The sequence below is a fragment of the Pelophylax lessonae genome, assembly GCF_965119305.1.
Source record: "Pelophylax lessonae genome assembly, chromosome: 7".
Classification (NCBI taxonomy): Eukaryota; Metazoa; Chordata; class Amphibia; order Anura; family Ranidae; genus Pelophylax; species Pelophylax lessonae.
The window spans coordinates 187,225,817-187,249,612 of record NC_138774.1 but is presented as its reverse complement, the minus strand read 5'-3'; the positions used below and the strand labels follow the sequence as shown (position 1 = coordinate 187,249,612).

General features: G+C 45.5%; 1 protein-coding gene across 2 annotated transcripts in view; it reads left to right on the top strand.

Moving 5' to 3' along the window:
- The first annotated feature begins 11,537 nt into the window (after positions 1-11,537).
- NACC2 (NACC family member 2) overlaps positions 11,538-23,796 on the top strand; it is a 260,461-nt gene continuing 248,202 nt past the window's right edge. For both annotated transcript variants that reach the window (XM_082262813.1, XM_082262812.1), the window contains exon 1: positions 11,538-11,732. The gene's annotated coding sequence lies outside the window, so the exon portion shown is untranslated. The remainder of the gene's footprint in view (positions 11,733-23,796) is intronic.

Genomic DNA, 23,796 nt, shown 5'->3' with positions numbered 1-23,796 from the left:
TGAAGTGACTGGCCTCGGGTGATACACAGAGATGAAAACAATCCTCCTACAAAAGTTGCACCTATCTATCTGCAGTAATCTCTTCTCCACATCCGTTTAAAGTGCTGAATTTTAAAGCTTGTCGGAGAGTTCAGAAAAATGGGGGTGGCGAGCAGAAGTTACACTCTGCAGAGCTCAGTGAGGAGAGGTCTGAGAGCTGATTGGAGGGAAGGGACACACCCCCTTTCACAAAGCACACAGGAACAGAGCTTAGGCTGTCAGTTTTATGGAGAGCCCTACCCTGTCACCCTTTTTTCTCTTGGTGTCAGGAAAACTTGTCAGAAGTGATTTATGCTGATAGGAGAGGAATAAAGCAGCAGACAGAAATGACACTTAGTGCTTTTAATTGAGATAAATAAACACTATAGAGGACTATGCTTTGTTCATATTTCATGTCTGAGGTTTACAACAACTTTAAGGGGGTTCATTCTTTTTAAAGGGGCTGTCAAGGCACAGCAACAGGGCCTGCAGGATTTTATTTTATTGTAGCAGTTCACAACACACAGCATGTACATGGGTTAAAAACCACCTACTGTACTTGTATATGTTGGGGCCTCATTCTAAATAAATGGCATCGCCAAACACCACACAAAGGGCTGTGTGCTGCGGCAATGCCTGTTAAAATAAACACTTTATCATGCAATACCGCAGTGCATAGGTCTGACGAGTAACATTGAACACTTTTATTGAGAAAATACACACTGGGTGATCTGTGTGCATTTCAAAGATTTAAACAAACTTTGTTGCAAAGTTTACTTTGTTATTCTGAAGAAATAGCGGTTTGTCTGTGTCCATTTGCAAAACGAATGTGCATGGGAGTAGTTTCATAAATCAGCTGCTGCACCTGCAGGGTTCTAGTGAGGAAAGTGGCAGGGTCTGCATCCTTTCCAGCTGGCCATGCATTATACAATGTTCTTATTCAAGATTTTGATTTACCTTCAATTATGTAGTGCAAGGGCCTGTCTGATTGCATACAAATTGAAAGTGTTTAGGTTTGACCTTATATTATCTGGTTTTGGTAAATCTAAAGGAAATTTATACCAGAAAATGTTATAATGTATGGGCAGCCTTAGACATGATTTCCTTTTGGGAGTATCTCACCAAAAATCTGATATCTTAATGCAGACTTCTGGGAAAATTAGTAAGCCAATCACACATCTGTGTACAGCACGCCTCCGGGTAGCCATATGGCATTACATTTTACAGAAAATTATAGTGCTGCAGATTGAAAAGGAAAGGTGATTTTTTGTAATAACATTAAATTACACTATGACCTGTGTCACAATTGTATACGCTATATTATTTTACTTGCTCTTTTTTTTTTTGTTACGTTGTAAAGTAGGGTGAACAGACGTCCCTGGTTTCCAGGCACAGTCTCCGAATTGAGGACACTGTCCCCGGAGCCAGTCTGTCCCCGGTTTCGTCCCTGGATTGCAGGGGTGGCGCTAGGGGCAAGGCCAATCCTGGGCAAGTGCTGAGGTAGAGGGGGGGGGGGCGGTTCGCCCCCGCTGGCACACACTGGGGGGTGTCAGGCTGGCATTGCCCACTGTGTTAACTTTAATTTGAATTGCCGGGCACACCTCGTCACACAAAGTCCCACCTCCTGGTTTGACTCCTTTGATAGACAGCACAATTGTTCATTGCCGGGACATGTGCTGTCTATAATAGGTAGGAGGCGATCCAGGAGGCGGGACTTGTGTGACGGCCAGTGCCCAGCGATTCAAATTTAAAGCTGACACAGCGGGCGACACCAGCATGTGTGATGATCCAGCCGATTCTCTTCCTCTCTTCTCTCTGATCCCCTGCACTGGTGCGGCTGCATTGGATGGGCACTGGTGAGGCTGCATTGGATGGGCACCGGTGGGGATGCATTGGATGGGCACTGGCGAGGCTGCATTGGATGGGCACTGGCGAGGCTGCATTGGATGGGCACTGGCGAGGCTGTATTGGATAGTCACTGGCGAGGCTGCATTGGATAGGCACTGGCGAGGCTGCATTGCACAGGCACTGGCGAGGCTGCATTGGATTGTCATTGGTGAAGCTGCAGTGATGGGCACAGCTTAGCCCTGCTTTCTTTATGTAGCGCACTGCTGAACCCTGAATTCTTTATGTAGCGCACTGCTGAGTTCTGCATTCTTTATGTAGCATGCTCCTGAGCGCTACTTAGCCCTGCATTCTTTATGTAACACACTCCTGAACTCTGCACTCGTTCTTTCTCTATCTTATCTTCATAAAATTTGGTAGTCATATCTCAAAAATTTCTCTTTTTTTTAATCTCATGGACGCAATGTGACAGATAACGTATATATCATACAATCGTTCCATAAACACATACCACATACACTGCAGATTAAATTTGAGAAAAATATGCTTCTAAAATAGTTTACCATTTGCCAATTAAAAAAAATATGTCCCTGAATTTCATTTTAAAAATCCTGGTCACCTTACTTTAAAGCACCCTGCCCTGAGTATTGAAATGCATGGAATCTCTTTTGGTGTGAATAAGCCTTAGGCTACGTTTCCACTATTGGGGCTACAAAGTCGCGGCACTTCTAGCGCGACTTTGTAGTGTGACTTGTTTGCGGCTACTTCTGGGGACTTCAGTGCGACCTTCCTTCTATGAGGGACAAGTCGCACTGAAGTCGGCCCAAAAGTAGTGCAAAAACTATTTTTCAAGTCGCTGCGACTCAAGTCGCAGCAGTTAGAATGGGCCAAATTGAAATAATGGCTTTTGACTTGCTGTGTGACTTGACATGTGTCAAGTCGCACAACAAGTCGCAATAGTGGAAACAGAGCCTTACAGTGGATCTGTGCTTTGACCATGTAGAGTAAGGCAACGTGTTCATTTTAATGGCGACTTTACCAACTGGACGTATTTGCCTTCCCCTTGCACCCTCTTTGTTCTGTTCAACTGCCAGTACTCAGTACTTATATGGAGAAGCGTGTGACTAACTATCCTTCCGTCCATTTGAGAACACTGGTACTGTACTTCATTCCATGGACCTCCAGCACTTTCTCATGGGGGTAAGCAAAGAGTCTTCCCCCACCACTTTGTTCAGACATTGTTCAGACATTAGGAGTGAACAAAAGATAGAGGAGTATATGGTGCTGGTTGGGCTGCCAATGAAAAGAGCCTATTGCTTATGCCAAACCCCCCCCTAATGTCAGCTATTCACCTAACGTTCTTGTTGGTGGTTTTACTGCTGCCCATTAGGCTCGATTCACACTGGGGCGGCTTTAAAGTCGCTCATCTTTGAAGCCATCCTGCACAGCATGACTTCAGCACAGCTTGTCGACCAGCCACTGTACTTATACTGCGGCAGGTCGGCTCTGTGTGCGCTGATTGGCCACAGGAGGAGCCAATCAGCGGGTCCAGCGGCCGCAATGTCTGCCAGGGGACTCACAATCGTTCCCCGTGGAGACAGAACGGCGGTCTGCCAATGTAAACATGGCAGATCGCTGTTCTGTCAAACAGGTCTCTGTGTTCATCCAGCAAGTCCATTCCCCACACAGTTAGAAAGCACCCCCTAGAGACACATTTAACCCTTTGATTGCCCCTGGTGGTAACCCCTTCCCTGCCAGTGTCATTAGTACAGTAACTGTGCATAATTTTAGCACTGATTGGTCCCTCCAAAAGTGTAAAAAATGTCAGTTAGGGGTCCGATCTGTCCGCCGCAATATCTCAGTCCCGCTAAAGATCGCTGCCATTACTAGTAAAAAAATAAATAAATAAAAATGACATAAATCTTTCCCCTAGTTTGTAGATAACTTTTGTGCACACAAACCAATATAAACTTATTGGGATTTTTTTTTTGCCAAAAATATGTAGCAGAAACAAAACTGGCCTAAAATTATGAAAAAATTTGATTTAAAAAAAAATAAATTATTGGGAATGTTTTATAGCAGAAAGTAAAACCTATTGTTTTTTTTTTTTTTTTTCAGAATTGTCGCTCTTTTTTTGTTTATAGCGCAAAAAATAAAAATCGCAGAGGTGATCAAATACCACCAAGGGAAAGCTCTAATTTGTGGGGAAAAAGGACATCAATTTTATTTAGGTACAGCGTTTTACGTCCGCGCAATTGTCAGTTAACGTAAGGCAGTGCCGTATCACAAAAAATGGCCTGGTCGTTGGGGAGTAAAACCTTCGGGTCCAGAAGTGGTTAAAATAAGTCAATGCAAGCCACTCTGAAGTCGCCTACAAGTAGTGCAGGAACCTTTTTCTAGAACGGCTCTGTTGCACTGAATGGAGCGTGACTTGTCAGGTGACTAAGCCGCCTGACATGTCGCCCCAGTCGGGCCTTTCCTGCCATACTCAGAAATGTTTTATTTATTTTTTTATCCCATTCAAGTTTCTGATTAAAACCAATGTGGAAATTAACCTTTCATTGACACTGCATGTGTTTTTATCAATATCAAAGTTTCTATTGTTTTGGTCACAGGGAACTGGATGACAAATGAAACTGTGGGTGCCAGATTGCTGTGGCATAAAACTGTCCAGTGTATTGCTGGCAGTAGGCCAGGGCTCAAAATTTCAAGCCATGAGCTACTAGCCAGGCCTTAAGAGTTACTCGCCACTTGTTGCCCCACCCAAACCCCACCCTGCTCCGCCCCTAAACACGCCCTCTACATTGCAGAGCGCCCACAGCATGTCCCCTTACATTGCAGAGCGCCAACAGCATGTCCCCTTACATTGCAGAGCGCCCACAGCATGTCCCCTTACATTGCAGAGCGCCCACAGCATGTCCCCTTACATTGCAGAGCGATCACAGCATGTCCCCTTTCATTGCAGAGCGATCGCAGCATGTCCCCTTTCATTGCAGAGCGATCGCAGCATGTCCCCTTTCATTGCAGAGCGCTCACAGCATGACCCCTTAAATTGCAGAGCGCTCACAGCATGACCCCTTAAATTGCAGAGCGCTCACAGCATGACCCCTTAAATTGCAGAGCGCACACAGCATGTCCCCTTAAATTGCAGAGTGCCCACAGCATGTCCCCTTAAATTGCAGAGTGCCCACAGCATGTCCCCTTAAATTGCAGAGTGCCCACAGCATGACCCCTTTCATTGCAGAGCGATCACAGCATGTCCCCTTTCATTGCAGAGCGCTCACAGCATGACCCCTTAAATTGCAGAGCGCTCACAGCATGACCCCTTACATTGCAGAGTGCCCACAGCATGACCCCTTACATTGCAGAGTGCCCACAGCATGACCCCTTACATTGCAGAGTGCCCACAGCATGACCCCTTACATTGCAGAGTGCCCACAGCATGTCCCCTTTCATTGCAGAGCGCTCACAGCATGTCCCCTTTCATTGCAGAGCGCTCACAGCATGACCCCTTAAATTGCAGAGCGCTCACAGCATGACCCCTTAAATTGCAGAGCGCCCACAGCATGTCCCCTTAAATTGCAGAGCGCCCACAGCATGACCCCTTACATTGCAGAGTGCCCACAGCATGACCCCTTACATTGCAGAGTGCCCACAGCATGACCCCTTTCATTGCAGAGCGCCCACAGCATGTCCCCTTTCATTGCAGAGCGATCACAGCATGTCCCCTTTCATTGCAGAGCGCTCACAGCATGTCCCCTTTCATTGCAGAGCGCTCACAGCATGTCCCCTTTCATTGCAGAGCGCTCACAGCATGTCCCCTTTCATTGCAGAGCGCTCACAGCATGTCCCCTTTCATTGCAGAGCGCTCACAGCATGACCCCTTAAATTGCAGAGCGCTCACAGCATGACCCCTTAAATTGCAGAGCGCTCACAGCATGACCCCTTAAATTGCAGAGCGCTCACAGCATGACCCCTTAAATTGCAGAGCGCTCACAGCATGACCCCTTAAATTGCAGAGCGCCCACAGCATGACCCCTTAAATTGCAGAGCGCCCACAGCATGACCCCTTTCATTGCAGAGCGCCCACAGCATGTCCCCTTTCATTGCAGAGCGCTCACACCATGACCCCTTAAATTGCAGAGCGCTCACAGCATGACCCCTTAAATTGCAGAGCGCTCACAGCATGTCCCCTTAAATTGCAGAGCGCCCACAGCATGTCCCCTTAAATTGCAGAGCGCCCACAGCATGACCCCTTACATTGCAGAGTGCCCACCGCATGACCCCTTACATTGCAGAGCGCCCACAGCATGACCCCTTTCATTGCAGAGCGCCCACAGCATGACCCCTTTCATTGCAGAGCGCCCACAGCATGTCCCCTTTCATTGCAGAGCGCCCACAGCATGTCCCCTTTCATTGCAGAGCGCCCACAGCATGTCCCCTTTCATTGCACAGTGCCCACAGCATGTCCCCTTAATTGCAGAGCGCCCACAGCATGTCTCCTTAATTGCAGAGCGCCCACAGCATGTCTCCTTAATTGCAGAGCGATCACAGCGTGCACTTGCCTGCAGCAGGCGGCTTCTCATCAATCCTGTGCGTCCTCCGTGTCTCCCGAGTCCTCCTCCTCCTCCTCCTTGGCCAGTTACAATCGTTCGCCTTTTGGCCAATCAAGAAACACCTGCCTCCTGATTGGCCAGTAGGAGGATCAGTAGGAGGATCCCTGTGACAATAGCGAATACTCATTCGCTATTGTCACACAATGGGTGGGCTCAGGACGCAGTGCTCTGCTCCTAGAGCCCATCCTTTTCTAAAAAAGAAAGTAAAAGTAATCGCCGGCTGCTGTTAATGGCGGCGGCGGCATGCACAGCTCGCCATCCTCAAAATTCCACTCGCAAAATGCTAGTAGGCGAGTGGAATTTTTGAGGGCTGCAGTAGGCCATCCATGTCGTGCCAGGCTGGTGAATGAGCTTCTTCCCAAATGAAATGTCACACAATAAAATTGTATGTTTTTATGTATTGGACATTAATGCTATAGCACCCTCTTAGGTAGGTGCTAGTGAGAGAGTATAGTTTTTGGCTCTATCTGCCTATCAGAGGAGCAGCAGGGAAATCTATATTGCTCTCTGCTTATTAGAGAGCAGGATCTGTTAGGGAGGTCTGTTCGTTGTGCTCAGTATGTGATTCATTATGTCTAGAGAGTGTTTCACACTGGTCCAATAGGGAGGCATGTTGGACAGTGGGATGAAACTTGACAAATGGATGCATAGGCTTTGGTACAGTCCTGGTGATTGGCAGGGGCAGGGTGCCTTGGTGCATTCTGGGATAGTGTATAAAATCAGGAGCACCTGTGCTGCGAGGTCTTTGGCTGGAGAGCAGAGTCCCGGAAGGAGGGGGCAGCTGCCTCCTCCTCTGTAGCAGTGGCACATGGTCACAGGAGGTTGTCCTGAAGGCCGGAGGAATGGATGAGAGGAGCTGAACCCAGAGGTCCAGGAGAGCTGACTGAAGGAGGAACACTGGAGACCCTGGAAAAACAGTATTGTGAGTACAGGGACTCGTGTCAAGAAGCCTGACCTAAGGGGGGCCACCCCACATGTAGGATAGTCAGAGAACGGGTGTCAGCAGTAAAGAGAGAGAGAGGATGCGGAGGAGAGTGTCCTAAAGACAATCAATAGTTCACCAAGTCGTCTTAGGGAAGAGACTTAATTCTCATTCACCTTTAGTGGCAGGGTGAATCAACAGCCTGGTTGTACCTGAAGATAGGAGTCCTCAACCAATTGTGCATAGTTAATTTGGAGTATCTCACTATTCCCTTCTCCCATATCTAATTTATCAAAACAACTACATACCCCTGGACGGATTATTGACTAAGCCAAGAAGTAAAGTGATAGACTGTGAATGTCAAAGTTGCTATTGGTAACACAGGGGGACTCGTAAGTATGAAATCCAGCCGTCCTCAAGGGGGCAGTGTTACAATTATATCAGACTGATACTTCCAGGAAATGTGCAGCCATATGAGACCATCCAGTAATTTCAAAGACAGATAAACAGACATGTAATTTGTTCAACTAGTAAAGCAAAACAGTTGAAAATTTCCAGCTCTGCAGATTGATTTTGTTGGCCAGATTTATAACATTTTTTCAGTCTGATCATTTGATAATCCCAGATTTAGATTAAATCTTGCACATACCTTCCTGTTCTAGTATTCTAAGCCCTTGTGCCTGGTATTGAATTTAGATGAAATCCACATTGAAAAAGTGCGGTCATTTAAAGTGTTTGTTACCCCAACATTTTATATTCCAGCTATGTGCCCGCTGTACCATGTACTTGTATGAGAAAGTATCCTGTTCTCTTTGTTTTACTTCCTGTGTGAGAAATTACTGGCATTCCTTCCAGTCCCTCTGCTCTCCTCTTAAAAACTGACCACACCAAACAGGAGAAAACACTGTGGTCAGTTCTCTAGCTATGTTGGGAACTCAGCCTGCTCTTTTTTAAATGATCAGACTTGTCTTGACCAGTGGCGGCCTGTGCATAGGGGGCGCCAGGGCGCCACCCCCCTAAAAGAAAAAGGAAAGAAAAAAAAAGATTACAAAAAGAATAAAGTTAAAAAAAAAAATCCCGTTCGCCGGCTTATGTGGTGGCTATGGGGGGGGTGGGGTTTACGACCCAGCAGAGGTGGCGATTGGCTGCCTTCTGGGGCGTAACCTGGGCGCAGGTCATAGCGCAAGGACACCCCCACTTTCGTGATATCCTGGCTGTGATTGGTCCAGTCTCCAGCCTGGACCAATCATCATCCAGGACATCCGATTGCTGACGTCGCAATGGGGGCGGTGCCGGTGCGTGCGTCAGTTACGCACCGTCACCGCCCGATCTCCTTTCCGCCGGACCGATCGGAAGACCCAGAGAGCCCGCCGCCGTCAAAGAAGACTGAAGAGGACGAGACGAGCAGCGCCGTGGATGGTTCCCGGAATCCCGCCGCCGTCAGAAGAAGAGGACTCGAGGAGAGGAGCAGCGCCGTGGACGTCTCGCAGGCAGCCCAGGAGGAGAGCGGGTAAGTGATTGAAGCCGACCTGTGACCTCACCTGTGCCATGCCTGTACCATCACCTGTGCCATGCCTGTGCCATGCCTGTACCATCCCCTGTGCCATGCCTGTACCATCCCCTGTGCCATGCCTATACCATCACCTGTGCCATGCCTGTACCATCACCTGTGCCATGCCTATACCATCACCTGTGCCATGCCTATACCATCACCTGTGCCATGCCTATACCATCACCTGTGCCATGCCTATACCATCACCTGCGCCATGCCTATACCATCACCTGTGCCATGCCTGTACCATGACCTCAAAGTCACGCAATTTTTTTACCGCGTTTTTTGCCGCGAAGCAATACCTATTACATTTTTCTTTTTGCGCCCCCCCCCCCCCCCCAAGAATTTTGAGCACCAGCCGCCACTGGTCTTGACATGCCCACCCCCCCCTGCACAGCCATTCACTGGGAAGATCAGTTTGCTTTTGCTTCTCCTTCCCCCAGCCCTTATGCAGCTCAGAATAGTAAGAAGAAGAGGGAATGTGATCACTTATAAACAAAAAGGGGGGGGGGAGGGGGTTTATGACATATTTTTTTTTTTTATATGGTTACACAAATGTTTTGCCTTTCATTTCCCTTTTGAATTGAATGGGTTGTTTTACAAGGTGATCGTTTAGTGCCGGTTCACATTGCTGCGACCTCTAAGTCGCCTCATAAGGGGCGACTTTTTAGCGCGACTTCGCGCAACTTCAGCACGACTTATATGATAGACGACTTTGTATTTGGCCAATCAGAATATGATGGTTCTGGGTCATGTTAAATCACACCAAAAAAAGTTCTTAAAAATTGTCGTTTTTGATAGAGAGCCAATTATTGAAAAAATTATTGAAAAACCTGGGGGGTCTAAAAAGTGTCCCTGTGAAGTTTCATCACTGTAGCATGTCCAGAACCAGAAAAAAAAAAGCATTTTTCTTAGAATTTTTATTAGCACATGAATATGTCTTCTCTCCACCTGGCCGTTTTTTCTTGCAGGCATTTATTGGGCATTTTTGGAGGCAGGCATGACTTTTTTTGGATTTAGTCTGGGGGGTCTAAAAAATGTCCCTGTGAAGTTTCATCTCTGTAGCATGTCCAGAACCAGAAAAAAAAGAGCATTTTTCTTATAATTATTAATACAGCAGTGTGGCGGGTTCTCTACGCCTTGCATTTTTTATTGCTGGCATTTATCGGGCATTTTTTGGGCGTCTCTGGAGGCAGGCATGTCTTTTTTGGATTTAGTGTCTGGGGTGTCTAAAAAGTGTACCTGTGAAGTTTCAGCTCTGTAGCATGTCCAGAACCCACACTGAACCCACTGAACCCACACTGCTGTATTAATAATTATAAGAAAAATGTTTTTTTTTTTCTGGTTCTGGACATGCTACAGAGATGAAACTTCACAGGTACACTTTTTAGACCCCCCCCCCCAGACACAAAATCCAAAAAAGACATGCCTGCCTCCAGAGACGCCCAAAAAATGCCCGATAAATGCCAGCAATAAAAAATGCAAGGTGTAGAGAAGCCGCCACATTGCTGTATTAATAATTATAAGAAAAATGTTTTTTTTTTCTGGTTCTGGACATGCTACAGAGATGAAACTTCACAGGGACATTTTTTAGACCCCCCAGACTAAATCCAAAAAAAGTCATGTCTGCCTCCAAAAATGCCCGATAAATGCCTGCAAGAAAAACGGCCAGGTGGAGAGAAGCCGCCACACTGTTATATTAATAATTCTAAGAAAAATTATATATTTTTTTCTGGTTCTGGACATGCTACAGTGATGAAACTTCACAGGGACACTTTTTAGACCCCCCCCCCCCCCCAGACATTAAATCCAAAAAAAAGTCATGCCTGCCTCCAAAAATGCCAGATTAATGCCTGCAAGAAAAACGGCCAGGTGGAGAGAAGCCATATTCATGTGCTACTAAAAATTATAAGAAAAATTCAATTTTTTTCTTGTTCAGGACCATTTCTATGGAAAGTTGGATCACAAGTCGCTTCAATTAAGATAAGGAGGCGACTCCCATTGAAGTATATGGGACAAGTCGGATCGCAAGTCGCCTCAAACTAGTACAGGACCCTTTTCTGAAGTCGGAGCAACTTCAGTAGTGCCAATTAAGACGGCACTCATTGATTAACATTGCTTTTGTTATGTCAAGCGACTTGGGGCGACTTGAGGGCACACAAGTCGCCTCACAAGTCGCGCTAGTGTGAATGGGCTCTTACAATCACTTTAGGAAGAGTGCTATTTGTGTCATTTCCAGCAAATTGATCATACAAAAATATTGTTTCATAGTCATTCATTTTTGCCAATAAAAACAATTGAATCCATGCCGGAAAGTTTTGTTTGTGTGAAACAATCATTTTTTTTTTCTACACTACAGTATTAATGAAAATGATCATCTGGAAAATCAGTGGCATTGTTAAATGTGCTAGATATCTAAAGTCTCTAGACCTCAGTCTTATGCCTTCCATTAGGTGTAGACTGAGCTCATTTTCTTTCCACTCTTGTTTGATGTTTTAACAGACCACCAACCAGACAAATACATTTGATTGCATTTTGTTTTGTCCCAGAACAGGATGGGAAAAGCTGTCCCTTTAAATTCCCTGTTGCCATGGAGGGTGAGGTCAGAGAAAGTCCATGTGCTGGAATTACTTCCTGCTGCCGCTCTTTGTAGCTGTGAGTCTGAAGCTCCAGAGAGAGAGAGAGCTTGTCTGGGTGCCTGGCAGCGAGGCCTGGTCATCCCTGACAGTGGCGTCCCAGCTGTTCCCTCTGCCGCCTCTTGGATGGGCACTGCTGGCAGGTAGGTGCCTCTCTTTTCATTACAACTGCACTTTTGCAATTCAGATGGTGGGAACAGACTGCAGGAGTTTACAGGAACATATGAAGTTGTCTAAACAGAGTGCCACTGACCCGAAAAGCTTGCAATCTAAATGCAGCTGTAAGGAGCTGTAACTGGCTCATTTGACTTTACAAGAGGAGACACTGTACCTCTAGCTGCACAAAGCTAATGGGGGCAGGAGTGTCACTTGTCACACACTTCAGAGTCTAGACTCTAGTAACGGTTACTTCTTGAGCCGGCTAACCCTTTAGGTGCTGCAACAGCCAAGCATGGCATTGATTCTTTGGTTGGATCAGATTCGTGTTTAAGACAGAATGCTGACCTAAATGAAAATCAGGAGATTGTTGTTAAAATGCAGAGCGAAATCTCCCGTTGTTAGAGCACAAACGCAGTCCAGGACTTGATAAGCGCATTTGTTTTTGGCTCGGCTGTTCATCACATGTGAACAATTAAAATGTGTTACCTTAAATATGGTGGGTTTTTTTTTTTCTATGTGTTTTTTTAAATATGTGTATTTTATAAATCCTAGTCTCTATCATTTTAGGGTACTTCATCCATCTGACGTACCTGGTTGTAGGGATAGTTTTTCCATTGCCGATACCGATATTTTGGCCATGGCGTATCGGTATAGGCTGATATGGGCCGATATTTTCTACATTTAAAAAACTTTATTTTTTTATTTGACATGTACCCCAAACCCCTCCTCTGCACTTAAAGAGGAAGTAAACCCTCCTCAGGAAGTTGTACCTATAGGTAAGCCTATATTAAGGCTTACCTATAGGTACTGTAAATATCTCCTAAACATGCACCGTTTAGGAGATATTTACCTTTAATGCAGCCAGTGACGTCACTGGCGCATGCGCTCTGAAGGAACGGCAGATCGTGCCGTTCCTTCAGAGCCCCGTGCCGTGACCGTCGGCTCCCGCGCGCGTGCGCGGGAGTGACGTCACCGCGGCTCCGGCCAATCAGATGGCCGGATGCCGCGATCCCGGAAGACGGGCGACTATACATGTCGCCCGTCATACAGGTAAGCGGACGGCACGGCGGGGGCTCGTTCTAAGGTAAGTATTTCATAATGAGCTACTATGCGATGCATACTAGCTCATTATGGGTTTCTCTTTCAGGATGTAAAGAAGAGAAAAAAATTTTTTCTCGGTGTACAACCTCTTTAAAAGCATTCAAAACGCCAAGTTTGGCTGTTTTGAATGCTGTCATTTTTTTTTAATCTGGCGCCAGTATCCGGAAGTGATGTCATGACATCACTTCCGGGTTTTTGCATTGAGACCCGATCAGAGCTGAATGCGGGTCTTCGGCGGCCGTGCAGGCTGGTTGCCCAGGTCTGTCCCCTCCTGCTCCTTAACCTTCTTAGCGGTATTCCCGAACGTGGCTCGGGGTTAAATTTCAGAGCCAAAAGCGGTAACCCCGAGCCACACTCGGGGTACCGCCAGAAGCATCGCTGGATCCTGTAAAAGAGGTTACTTACCTTGTCACCGGGATCCAGCGATGTATGCGGCGGTGGATCTTCCTCCCGATCCTCTCTGTGCCCCGGCTTCCGTCTCCTGCGAGGTGACGTTCGCAGGGGGGTGGATCCGGGTCAAATTCAAATGTAAAACACACTGATACCATTCAAAATAAAATAAATTCACATTACATTGCCCCCCAGTGCCCTTTCCTGCAGTTTTACTGTACTTTTTATGTGTATGTACATACATACATACATACATACATACATACTTTAACTTATTTATAGTTTTTTATTATATTATAATTTATGATTTTGTGTCTCAAACTTTATCTTACCCGAGATGTTATAAAGAAGAACGTACAGTAAAAAAAAAAAATATGTAAATAATTGGTTTGGGCTGCTCATTCTCAAGAATTACATTCAAAATAATGGTACCGCTTTCAGCACCTAAAATCTGAAAGAATCATATCGCCAGGGAGGTTAAGACAGCTGAGCGGCTTCTCGGCCGCATCAGTTGTCGTTACAAGACAGCCGACCATTGGCTATGGAGGCCGGTACCGGGGTGATGCCTCTAGCTGCAGGCACTTTCCGAAATATTGGTAATATCGGCCACCTTGGTGGCCAATTCCGATATATCGGGGAAATCGCATATCGGCCCTCGCTATATCGGCTTTGCCGATAATCGGTTGATCTCTGCCTGGTTGATCCTGCCAGTTACCTTTCTTCCTTGTTCTGAACTGACCACACAAATCATAGAAGCTGACCTGTGTTAGTTTGGTCAGTTTGCATCCTTTGGCAAACCATTCAGAGGTACAGGACACTGTGCAGACACGCAACATGCCTGTATTGGATAGTTTTTTCAGCCACTACACCCCCTGACCAATCACAGCCTGCCTATTGAACATGCCCCCTACTGGATAGACTATGGAATACTGTCACACTGTGGGGTTGGTTTACTAAACCTGGAGATTGCAAAATCTAGTGCAGCTCTGCATAGCAACCAATCAACTTTCTTTGTCAAATCTTACTTGAACAAGCTGAGGTTAGAAGCAGATTGGCTACCATACACAACTGCACCAGATTTTGCAATCTGCTTCTAACCTCAGCTTGTTCAAGTAAGCTTTGACAAAGAAAGTTGAATGGTTGCTATGCAGAGCTGCACTAGATTTTGCTCTCTCCTGTTTTTTAGTAAATCAACCCGTGTGTCTGCACAGAGTCCTGTACCCTGCCCACCACTATCAGGATGAAGAGATGCACAATCACATGATACATAGCTCTTCACTGTCCCTGATTTGTAACATAGCTCTTAACTGTCCCTGATTTGTAACAAAGTCCCTCTTTCCTTCTCATTTATCCCTCATTTTGGTCTGATCTATATAGTTGTATATAAAATGCAGTTTTTATCCTTCAAAAAGTGTTTCCCAGTGCTAAACTTTTCATACAATTTCTAAATTGCTGCATTTGTAAATTTCATTAGCCAATATAATGGACCAGTAGTGGTAAAAAAGCACTAGTGGGTTTACCTACTCTTCTTTTTTTTTTTTTTTTTTTCTACAATACTCCTTTAAGGGGGCGTGTCAGGGGGTGTGTCCTTTGCCTATATACGTTTGCTAATAGGTGTCCCTCATTCCCATCTCAGAAAGTTGGGAGGTATGCATGATAGAACTTATTAACATTGTTAGAAAAGTCATTTCTGAAACTTGGCAAATGCAGTTATTGTGCCTGTGTAGTTATAACTGGTTTTCAAAGTGCCTATATCTGTATTGTATGTTCACAAATGCGTTAAAAACTGTAATTTGTCACACCTGAAAAAGTAATGGAACAGACAATTACCCTCAACATAACCCTTTGGGCTCAGTTCACACTTGGGGGGGCTTCAAAATCGCTCGACTTCGAAGCAGCCGGCACAGCCCGATTTCAGTACAGCTTGCAAATGACTTCTCTAATAGAAGTCAATGCAAGCCACTCTGAAGTCGCCCCCAAGTAGTGCAGGAACCTTTTTCTAAGCCGGAGTGAATTGGGTCGCTCTGATTAGAACAGTTCTATTGCACTGAATAGAGTGTGACTTGTCAGGTGTCTAAGTCACCTGACAAGTCACCCCAGTGTGAACCAAGCCTACAGCGATATTTAAAGTCTTGTTTTTTTATATACCAAACCTGTTAATACTCACCTGCTCTGTGTAATGGGTTTTCACCGAGCAGCCTGGATTCCCTCTTCTCTGGTCCAAAGCCGGCGCTCCTGGCTGCTCCCTCCTGCCGGATGCCCCAACAGTAAGCAGCTTTCTCTGGGTGCACCAAAGCAGGAGCTCTCCCGCTGCTGTCAAAAGCCACTTAGGAGTGTGAGTCCCTAGAGAGGCAAGACTGGATCAATTGGAGGCTCATGTAAGTATTAGGGGGCCAGGTAGGTTGCTGCACACAGGTTTTTTACTTTCATGCATGAAGGCAAAAAACTTGTGCCTTTACAACCACTTTAATACTAATCCCAAGCCCCTGGTTACACTGGTGCGACTTGTCAGGCGATTTGATAGTTTCAAATTGACTGACAAGTCGCACCCTATTGTCCACAATGGCAGTGGTCAAATCGGTGCAACACCAACTTCATTGGAGTTGCACCGATTTTGAAAGTAGTTCCTGCACTTCTTTTTGCAAGTTCAGGTGTGACTTGCATTGACATCTGTGCATAAAGTCACACAGATGACTTTTAAGTCACACCCGAAGCCACACTGAAATGCAACTTTGAAATCGTGCGGCTTCAAGTAAAGTCGCACGATTTTAAAATCAGATTCAGTGTGACTGAAGCCTAAAGCAAGATTTATACCATACGATTACTGCGATTGATGAGCAGTGCATATATCATCATGTGCTTTCATGCCAATGTATGAGATTTATGATGCACCGAAATATAGGTCCTGAAAGAAAGGTTTGCCGGAAACCTAAAAAAAAAAAGTTTTGTGTGCATTTCTCCTCTACGTCCTCTCTAGTTCCTATTGTATCACAGAAGGTGAGCTTTTTTCCCTGATATTAGGGAGGAGGAGAAGTTTTTTAGGATCACAGAATAGTTACGTTATACCACCAGTTTAGGTGCAAGAGTTTTTTTAAACATGCTCTCTGTGTAGCAGAATTTTGCAGAAATAAGCTAATTTGGTTCACGTATTGAATAGGATAAATTTGACAAATCAAATTTTTGGCAAATTGTGACTATTTTAATTTTCCTTTAAATTGGCATACCAAGTAAATTGATTTAAATTGTGCAATTCATGAATGTAAGAATTAGGAAATATCAACATAAGTATAAATAGTGTACATTTCTAATATAAATGTAAACTGGTAAAATGCTATTTCTCAATTGTGCTGTAGCGTTGTGGGGCGGCTTTTTATTAAAAAAAATTTAATTTTTGTCTTTTTTTTTTTTTTTAATTGCTGGCGGGTTTCTCAGGTTCAGTATTGACCCTGCAGGCCATTTGTTTCCACCTGACCCCCTCACAGGGGCCGCAGGGCCTTTCGGATTTCCATTGTCCGTCGATGTCTTTTCGGCAGTTCGGGAAGCATTTGGGCCCGGGTGAAGGTGGTAGGTGCGCTGAAACGTTTCTCCGCATACCCCTGCCTCATCTGATGTCTCGGAGTCTGGCTCAACCGCCGTAGATGTGGGGTCTCCCTGCCGGGTCTGTTACCTCGCACCGTCTCCTCGGGTGATGAGGATGACATTTCTACCTCCCCTGCTGGGACAGGCGCTGGTGGATGCACTGGCTGTTTTCGGTGCGTGACACCCTGCAATTTGGGGGTCGAAGGCAGCGGCTGCGCCTGGGGCGCAGGTGTCATCTGGCACTCACATGCCATCTGGAGCTGCTCTTTTTGCTGGCTGCTCATGTAGGAGGGGACCTTCTGAGACGTTCCCCTGGGGTGTCTAAGCGGCCATTAGGCGTTGCCTTTTTGGGGAGTCTCTGGCCCCAATTGGCTGTTCCGCCTTTGGTGGACGTATGGTCTCTAGCTAAATGGGACTACCGTTATTCCGGTGGAGAAATCCACGTCCTTTAAGGACTTGGGGGATAGGATGGCGCGGGCTGTGGCCTCCGATCTATACTCCTTGACGTCTGCACTGGGAACAGTGTTTATGTTTGCCCTTGCCACGCAGACTCTGCCTGATGGGCGGAGTTCCATTGCCGTGACTTGGTGTGGGGCATGTCTCTTTTGCCCTGGGGGAGCTGTTGGTCTGCGGATCAAACTTCTAAGACGGTCTTAATGGATCTCCCTTTTCGGGGGATCGCCTGTTTGCCGCTGCCCTGGATAACATTATATAAGGGTCTCACAGGATGAAGAGTGTTTTCTTCCACAGGCTAACAAGGGTAAGGGCCTTTGTCGCAGTCATGGTTCTTCCCTTTCGGCTTGCAAACAGTTTCTGCGTCCCTCGGACGGTCGATGTGGCAAAGTCCTTCCAGACTTCCGCGTGTGGTTCCAAACGACCCTGGTCTGGAGAACATGAGATTGGTTTTTCCAGATCTGTGGACAAGGCCTACTCAGCCTGAAGGTGCTTCCTCACCCATCTAGGGGGTGGGTGGAGGTCCTTGCCGGTCGAGGACCTGCAGCTGGCCCAGGTCCCAGGCTGACTGGGTTCAGGAGGTCATGCGGTCCAGTTGCAAGATCGAGTTTCGTTCTGTTTTATTTCCGGTAAGGTTTTTCCCATGTATGGCTGTCCCCAGATCACCCTCAGGCACTTTGTGGGGCAGTTCAGGCTCTGGTTCAACAAGCTGGACCAACTGGTCCTTTGATGTTTCCATGCAGATCAAAAGTTCAAGTTGGTATCAGTTCGCACGGTGGTGGCTTCCCTGCATCAGGGGGATTCCTGGCCTCCATAGACATCAAGCTGCCTACCTTCACCAGGGCCGGACTGGGAATAAAATTTAGCCCTGGAAATAATTTCATACCAGCCCCATAGCATTATTATTATACCGACCCAACAGCATAGCGCCATTATTTTCTTGTTCATTAAAGGGAAAATCATGCATTTTAACCACTTAAGCCCCAGAAGATTTTACCCCCTTCCTGACCAGGGCCTATTTTGCGATTCGGCACTGCGTGACTTTAACGGACAATTGCACGGTCGTACGACGCTGTACCTAAACGAATTTGACATCCTTTTTTTTCCCACAAACAGAGCTTTCTTTTGGTGGTATTTGATCACCTGCGATTTTTTTTGATCATGCGCTATAAACAAAAAAAGAGCGTCAATTTTGCAAAAATAACACTATTTTTCACATTTTTTTTATATGAAATTCCCCCCCAAAAAAGGTAAAAATCTAAATTTTTTAACATTTTAGTCCAATTTGTGTTATGCTACTATGTTTGGTAAAAAAAATCGCAAAAAGCTTATTTTGATTGGTTTGCACAAAAGTTATTGCGTTTACTAACTAAGGGAAAGATTTTTGTCATTTTTGTTGTTTTTTTTTTAACGAGTAATGGCGGCGATCTGCGATGTTTTGTTTTTTTTTTTTTTTTTTTTTTTTTTTTTTTTTTTTTTTGCAGGACTGCGGCGGACAGATCGGACCCTTGGCTGACATTTTTGACACTTTGGGGGTTACCAGTGACATTACAACAGTAATCAGTGCTATACATATGCACTGTTACTGTAAAAATGACACTGGCAGGGAAGGAGTTAACTTTATTTGAGAAGGAGAGGAGAGGTTAGGTGTGTCCCTAGGGGCGTGCTTCTAACTGTGATTGGATGTGGCTACTGGTGTAAGAACAGAGATCAACGGTCCTACATAGCAGAACCGTATGATCTCCATTCTTACACAGGGAAGAATGGCAGACAGCTTTGTTTACCCACTTCCATACAGAGCAGTTATAGACCCCCTTCCTTCCCAGACCAATTTTCAGCTTTCAGCACTCTCACACTTTGAATGACAATTGCTCAGTCATGCTACACTGTAACCAAACAAAATTTGTATCATTTTTTTTCACACAAATAGAGCTTTCTTTTGGTGATATTTGATCACAACTGGGTTTTTTTTTTCTTTCGTGATATAAGCAAAAAAAGCGCAAACATTTTGAAAAAAAAACACTTTTTTTTAGTTTCTATTATAAAATTTTGCAAAAAAATGTTCTTCATACATTTGGGCCAAAATTTATACTGCTACATATCTCTGGTAAAATTAACCCAAATTGGTGTATATTATTTAGTCTGTGTGAAAGTTATTGAGTCGAGAAGCTATGGTACCAATTGCTGAAAATTGATCACACCAGATGTACTGATGGCCTATCTCCTTTCTTGAGGCCCTGAAATGTCAGGACAGTACAAATACCCCACAAATGACCCCTTTTTGTAAAGTAGACAGTCCAAGGTATTGTAACGATCCTGCGTTTAATGTATGGTGTGGATTTTCAGCTGCAGAAATATTCCACTTCAGTAGTCATGTAAGAGAGATGCTGAGATACCATTCCCAACCTCAATGACTCATCATGTGTGGAAGGTCTTAATTCAGCTAGTAAATACACACACTCAACAAGCTGGTTTCTAGAGTGACTTTATGTATGTAGTAACACAGTGATAAAGATTTAAGAGACAGGTTGAGTGGAGGTGGTAGGTGACAGACACTTGAAGGTAAGACAGTAGCAGATGGATGCAGGTAGGTTTAGCAATCATGTATGGTAGCAGATGACAGAGTAGCAGGTGGACATACAAGAGAGATCAACCCAGTGCAGGAATAAGTAGCAGTAGTCTTAAGAACTAGCAATCTAGATATGCAGATGTGATAAATAGTCTTTACTATGCAGAGCTAGATAGTGTAAGCTTAGTATAAGTTTATAGAGGGTTCCCCTGCGGGGTACTTAGCACTAATAGCAATACAGCCGAAGGTTGGTTCAGGAGGAGCGGATGATCCGGAAGCGGGATACAGGGATCAGCGCAGCGAGGTTCCGTCAGCGAGGTATGCTTGCAAGCACGAAAGCTTCAAGCCAAGTTAGCATCCAGGTAAGGGTGTTTGAACGAACACATGTGAGTGAGAACCGGCGATTTAAATAGCCATCTAGTCCGGCGCTGAGTGATGACAGCTTCAGTCTTAAAGGTATATGCGCACCTTTCCAAAAGAGAATGGTGGGGCGCATACACTTGTGAAAAGAGTAATTTAGGGTACCAAAGGTACCGGAACATTACAGGTATTTAGTAAGAGGCAAGGTGAGTTTTTTGTGAAGTTATCATTTTTTCCCACAATTCTAATTTTTTTTCTTTTTTTCCCACAAAGTTGTCAATTTTATAAGCCATTTCTAACACATAGCACGTACACAGCAAAAATGACACCCCAAAATTCATTCTGCTAATCCTTCTGAGTATGGCGATACCACATGTGAGACTTTTACACAGCCTGGCCACAAAAAAGACTCCACATCCAAGTAGCACCTTCAGGCGTTCTAGGAGCATAAATAAACATAAAACTTTCTTACTACCTATCACACTTTTGAAGGCCCTAGAGCACCAATACAATAGAAAAGTCCACAAAATGACCCCATTTTGGAAAGCAAACACTCCAACGTATATTCTATGAGGCATTATGGGTAGTTTGAACATGTCATTTTTTTCCACAAGTTTTTGGAAAATGTGGGAAAAAAATTAAAACTTTTTTTTTTTTTTTTTTACACAAACTTGTCAATTTATAGGATATTCCTAACACATAGCATGTACACAGCTTTTTCACAGCCTAGCCATATAGAGGGGCCCAACATCCAAGGAGCACCATCATGCATCCTAGCCACTTGCCTAGGCCTATTTTTGGCATTTGGTGTTTACAAGCTAAAATCAGTTGTTTTTGCTAGAAAACTACTTAGAACCCCCAAACATTATATATTTGTTTTTAGCAGAGACCCTAGAGAATAAAATGGAGATTATTGCAATATTTTTTATCACACCGTATTTGCGCAGCGGTCTTCCAAACGCAATTTTTTGGGAAAAAATTACATTTTTTAATTAAAAAATAAGAAACCAGTAAAGTTAGCCCAATAATCCATAATGTGAAAGATAATGTTACGCCGAGTAAATAGATACCCAACATGTCATGCTTCAAAATTGTGCACGCTCACGGAATGGCGACAAACTTTGGTACTTAAAAATCCCCATAGTCAACACTTTCTACAGGTTGCCATCTTGGAGTTACAGAGGAGGTCTAGGGCTCAAATTATTCCCCTTGCTCTAACGATCGTGGCAATACCTCACATGTGTTATTTGAACACCGTTTACATATGTGGGCGGGGTTTCCGTATGCGTTTGCTTCTGCGCGCGAGCTCACGGGGACAGGGCGCTTTATTTTTTTTTTTTGTTTACTATTTATTTTATTTATTTTTATTTTTGCACCATTTTTATAAAAAAAAAAAAAAAAATGATAATTTTTATTTCTATTACAAGGAATGTAAACATTCTTTGTAATAGAAATAGGCGTGACAGGACCTCTTTTTTGTGAGATCTGGGGTCAAAAAGTCCTCAGATCTCACAAGTACACTAAAAGATATAAAAAAAAATAAATAATTATATAAAATGAAAAAAAAAAAAGGGACCTTTTAAAAGATATTAAAAAAATGAAACCCGGTGCGAACCGGCTGAATCCCACCACTGCTCTGATGGGCAGGTGATAGGTACTGATGGGTACTGATGAGTAGTACTGATACTGATTGGTGATACTGATACTGTACTGATGGGTACTGATGATCAGTACTGATACTGATAGGTGATATGTACTAATGGGTACTGATAAGTAGTGATGGGTACTGATGAGCAGGCGGCAAGTACTCGAGTACTTCAGGCGTCAGGTACTCTGATGAGCAGGTGGAAGGTACTCGGGTACTCTGATGGGTAGGTGACAGGTACTCGGGTATTCTGATGGGTAGGTGACAGGTACTCGGGTACTCTGATGGGTAGGTGACAGGTCCTCGAGTGCTCCGATGACGGGTACTCTGATGACGGGTACTCCGGTGACAGGTACTCAAAGTACCTGAGTACCCGTCATCAGAGTACCCGAGTACCCGTCATCAGAGTACCCGAGTACCTTGTCTCGGGTACGCGCATTGCAGAGAGAACGAGCGGCTGGCGCTGGAGCCGCTCATGTGATCGGCTGTGATTGACACAGCCGATCACATGGTAAACAGCCAATTTCTATTGGCTGTTTACCTTGATCAGGGATGGGCTATGTCCGATGGACGAGCCTCATCCCTGATCGCTGCGCTGCGCGCCCCCGGGGGCGTGCAGTAGCAGCTAGAACGGGCGGACGTCCTATGACGGCCGCCTGGAACGGTAAAGCCATCCTGCCGGCGTCATATTACTATACGCCGGTATGGATGTGGTTACATTAGCCGCCTGCCTTTCTCCCGCTGTAACGGACAATCGCGAGTGCCCGGCGGACATCCTACGTAGTCCTACGTCACTTTGCCTGTGAGGGGCTGACCGCCGCAGTAAATAGTCCTGCGGCAGTCAGCAAGTGGTTAAAGCACATTTGAAGAGTGTATTATATATATAGATATATATAGATATTATATATAGATAAGAATGATATGAAAGCATGTAGTGCTTCATACATATATAATATACAAATTCCGGTTAAAAGTGCGGACATGATAAAGGAGATGCGGGCATGGCACAGATGTCTGGCGCTGTGTGGACATGGTACATATGTCTGGTGCTGTGTGGACATGGTACAGATGTCAAGCGCTGTGCGGGCATGGCACAGATGTCAGGCGCTGGCATGGAACAGGAGAGCATCACAAGTGGTCAGAGGCTGTGCATTTTTATGAGAAAGGAGAGAAAACCATGACAGGGGGTCAGAGGCTGTGCAATGGATGGTAGAGGACAGAATGTACAGGTGATCACTGACCAGAGGCTGGAGGGGTACAGTCCTATTGCTCGGCCGGCCGACACGCACCATCACGGAGAGGGCTGAAAATACATTTAAAAATGGCGCCGCCCGGCAGAATTACGTGACCGGAACTCCCCCTCCGGGCCCTGTCCTCGCTCCCCATACGTCCCTCCCCCTGTCAGCATGGCTCCTACCTGCTCCTCCGGAGCCTCCCCCGGGCACAGGCGGCAATAGGTAGCCCAAGGAACATGACCGGAACTGCGCATGCGCTGTGTGGGTATCTTCGGAACGGCGCAGTTGCCGTGTCAGCCGGGCTGAGAGACATTTTCTTTATGGGCGCCGCTGCCCTCAAAGCGGCCCCAGGATAGGCGGACTTGCCGACCTACCGGAAAATTTCCCGGTAGGCCAGTCCAGCTCTGACCTTCACATCCTGTTATGTTCGGGACACGGGTTCTCCGTTTTTTGCCATGGGGAAGCATCTCTTATCGGTTTGTGGCGTTACCCTTTGGTCTCGCTTATGCTACTAGGGTCTTCACAAGGGTGTTGGCTCCGGTTTTGGCGTTGTTGTGGCAGCAGGGCATTTCGGTCCGGAGTTCCTGGCCAAACTTCTTCTCTGTGTGGAGTCCCCTACGGTGCTGACAATCGAATTTGGAAGTCACCACGAGAACTCTGGAGGAGTTCAGGTGGGTTCTGAACCTTCAGAAGTCATCCCTGGTCCCTTCCATGAG